The 3,622-nt window shown below is 41.4% G+C and overlaps 1 pseudogene; it reads left to right on the top strand.

The window, feature by feature from the left end:
• The first annotated feature begins 326 nt into the window (after nucleotides 1-326).
• On the top strand, nucleotides 327-1,385 carry LOC110314640 (annotated as a pseudogene).
• Nucleotides 1,386-3,622: the final 2,237 nt, after the last annotated feature.

The following is a 3,622-nucleotide window of genomic DNA, read 5'->3' on the forward strand; positions in this document are numbered from 1 at the left end:
AGAAGAAACTACTGCAAATGTCTGCCAAATGAAGTGATTTAAGATGGTTCCTTCTTAAATCTTCAGGAGACTGAGACAGGGGATTGCCATGGATTTGATGCCAGTCTGATATACATAGAGAGGCCATCTTCGAAAAAGAAAATGAACTGTGTATGGTGGTACACACATTCTTTAACTCTAGAGGCAGGAGGATCTCTATGAGTTTGTATCCAGCCTGGTCTACATTGAAAATTGCAGGACAGCTAGAGCTATACAGAAAAGGAAGGAAGAAAGGAAGGAAGGGAGGGAGGGAGGGAAGGAAGGGGAGGGAGGGGAGGGGGGATGGGAAAGAAAAGGAAGAAAGCAATATCAGAGATATTAACAAAACCTTTTCTATTCTCAATGAGCTGAGGTAACAAGATCCTTATAGGATTGAACTTATGAACGTATTTTCCAATCTTCTCTGTGTCAGAAGCATGAAGTCTGAATTGAGTTACCTGGCACATAACCTCTGTGAAATTGATCAATACTGAGTAGAAATGTGCTGTGTAAATGGAAATTATTACAGCTTACAATGCCAGCATTAGAAATCAGCTTTGTATTTCCAGAAAGCCCTAAAGTTAAATCCATGGGGTATGGACATTGATGGGGCATGAGAACATGGAAATGAAAAACATGTCTGCTGTTGCTATTCAGTCTTAGCAAGATGCCATTGAGGTCAACAAGAAAGACTCAAGATCTTGGTATGGCCTTTAGCTGACCTAGTAAATCCTTAAAATGCTATTTTATTGCCTTTATTATTTCAGACAGACCCACTAGCTTTGTCCCAATGATTCTCATATGCTGGTTGCCTTAGGATAATGTCATGAGAAACTCAATCAAGTAGTGGAAGCCCAAAAGTGTTATTGGAGAGCATAATCTGTGGGAGAAGTGGAGAAAATGGCTCTGGTGCAGCTGACCAAGCTTCATGAACAGTGGACTGAGTCAGTGCAGACTTCCCAGTGTTATAGGAAATACACCCAAAATATACATTCCTGAGGGGATATATTGGAGCATTTAGAGAAGAGTATAGTATTCCTCTACCTGGCCCAGTACTATTTTAAGTGCAAGATCTGGGATGAAACTCCAACTTGTCCTCAAAAATGTGCATTCAATGATAACTGAGAAGAATGTAAGGCCTTGCTCTGCCAGATCCTACAGCTGAGGTGCCAAGGGGAGACATCCAACTCTAACATGCCTGGTACCTCCCTGCCTCACTGTCTGCAAACAACATTCCCACATACAGAGTTTCTCCACTCAACCTCTCATCAGTCACACCACAGTCAGCTGCTCTCAGCACATTGATAGACCAATATGAAACCTTACCTCCAGTAAAGAACAGCCACGTGTGTTCTCCCAAGTTCTAAGCTCTTCTCACTTCTATAGACAGAAATAGCCTGTGGAACCACCTTCAGAGGCAAGCATAAATATGGTGGGGAACAGATACTGTCTTCTGCCAGGCAGCAATGCGCCCTTCTGTTCAGAATGGCAGGCCTCGGCCTTCCTAGCCTCTCCAGTCCCTCTCAATGGATCCCTTTTACAACACTTTACCAGAAGTGATGCCACAGAAGCAAGGCTTCAGTGCTGCTGAGTATGGTAGGCAAGTGATTGATCAAAGGTTATCATGCTTGTCCTTTGCAAGCAGGGACATCAACTTTGAACAGCAGAGACAGTTGGATTTCTGAAATTGAGAGGCCAGCCTGGTCTACAAACTTGAATTCCAGAACAGCCAGGGCTATGCAGAGAAACCCTGGATTGAAAAACCAAAACAAACAAACAAGCAAACAAACAAGGTTTTGAGCCTGGGGCCTTTGTACCTTAGCCTCCCTAATGATTTCACTACAGATATATGCCATGAGCCTGGATAGAATGAACTTTATTTACTGAGAGTATACTCTGTTATGATATCAGAGATTAGGCTTAAATAGAGTGAAGTTATTCATATGATCTTGTGGAGTTTTTAAAGGAAGACTTCTAATACCTTCCAACTGAGATTCAATGAACAAGAACTATGGCTCACATGAGGGCCACCCACCCACTAGCTGTTCCCTACCTTGGAACATCAAGGGTCTAGAATACCAAGGGGTTTTACTCCCAGTGATGACCAATAAGGCAATCTTCTGCTAAACATCTAGCTGGAACCATGGGTTCCCTCTGTGTACTCTCTGTTTGGTGATTTAGTCCCTGGGAGCTTTGTGGGGTGTGGTTGGTTGATATTGTTCTTCCCATGGGGTTGCAAATTACTTCAGCTTCTACAGTCCTTGCTCTCTTTTCTCCATTGTGGCTCCCATGTTCATTTGTGTGTTTGGCTGTATACATTCACATCTGTATTGTTGAAGCTCTGACAGGGCTTCTCAGGGGAGAGCTATACCAGGCTCCTGTCAGTAAGCACTTCTTGTCATCAATAATAATGTCTGCAGATGGAATGGTCCCTAGGTGGGTCAGTCTCTGGATGGCCTTTCCTTCAGTCTCAGCTCCACTTTGTCCCTGCATTTCCTATTTACAGGAAGATTTCTGGGTTAATATTTTTGAGGTGGGTGTGTGACCCCATCCCTCAACTGGGGGCAGTACCTATCTATTGGATATTGTTAACAGGTTCTATTTCCCTTTTGTTGGGTATTTCGACTAATGTTCTCTCTGTTGAATCCTGGGAACTTCTTGTGTCCCTTGCATCTGGGACTTTCTAGTGGTGACCCCCAGTTCAGCCTCCTCCACTGATACACACCTACTTTAAAATTCCTGACCCTCTGTACTTCTCCTCCCTCTCCTCCCATATCTGAACTGTCTCCCTTTTTCCTGACTCCTACTCTCTTTCTCCCAGATCCCTCTTTTGCTCTATTTCCCAGAGATTATTCTCTTCCCCCTACTGAGTAGGACTCTAGAATCCACACTTTACTGTGATCCTCTTCTTCTTGGGTTTCATACAATCTGTGAGTTGTATTGTGCTTATTCCAAACTTATATTTGGCTAACATCCACTTATCACTGATTACATAGCATGTATGTTCTATTTCTGACTGGGTTACCTCACTCAGGATTTTATTTTCCAAACAACCAAGACGACATTTAACAGAAGAGTGGATACAGAAAATGTGGTAATTTTATACTATGGTGTACTACTCAGCTCTCTCTCTCTCTATCTATATCTATCTATCTATCTATCTATCTATCTATCTATCTATCTATCTATCTATCTATCTATCATCTATCTATCTACCTATCTATCTATCTAAAAACAAAGAAAAGACTTTTCAAAACTGGTTGTACTTTTGTAGTCCCTCAGCAATACTTAACAGTTCTGCTACTCATTAATCTAATACTTATGATAGCTTTTTATGTCACTTGCTTTATTGATGATAATAATTGTAGCTAAAGTAAAATGAAGTACTTTTAAACAGTTTTTGTGGTTGAAATTATATGAACCAATAGCAAGTTTTTCTTAAACCCACCGAACTCCATTCTCTCTATTGCAATTCTTATCCTATTCCTTCATCTTCCCTCACCCCTAAATTTATGTCCTTACAATCTTTAGTTTTTGAGTCTTGTGGATCTACTTAGTACCAATTGTATGTGTGCAGGCATAGGGTCATCTATTATAACATGGA

The sequence above is a fragment of the Mus pahari genome, unplaced genomic scaffold, assembly GCF_900095145.1.
Source record: "Mus pahari unplaced genomic scaffold, PAHARI_EIJ_v1.1 scaffold_6312_1, whole genome shotgun sequence".
Lineage (NCBI taxonomy): Eukaryota > Metazoa > Chordata > Mammalia > Rodentia > Muridae > Mus > Mus pahari.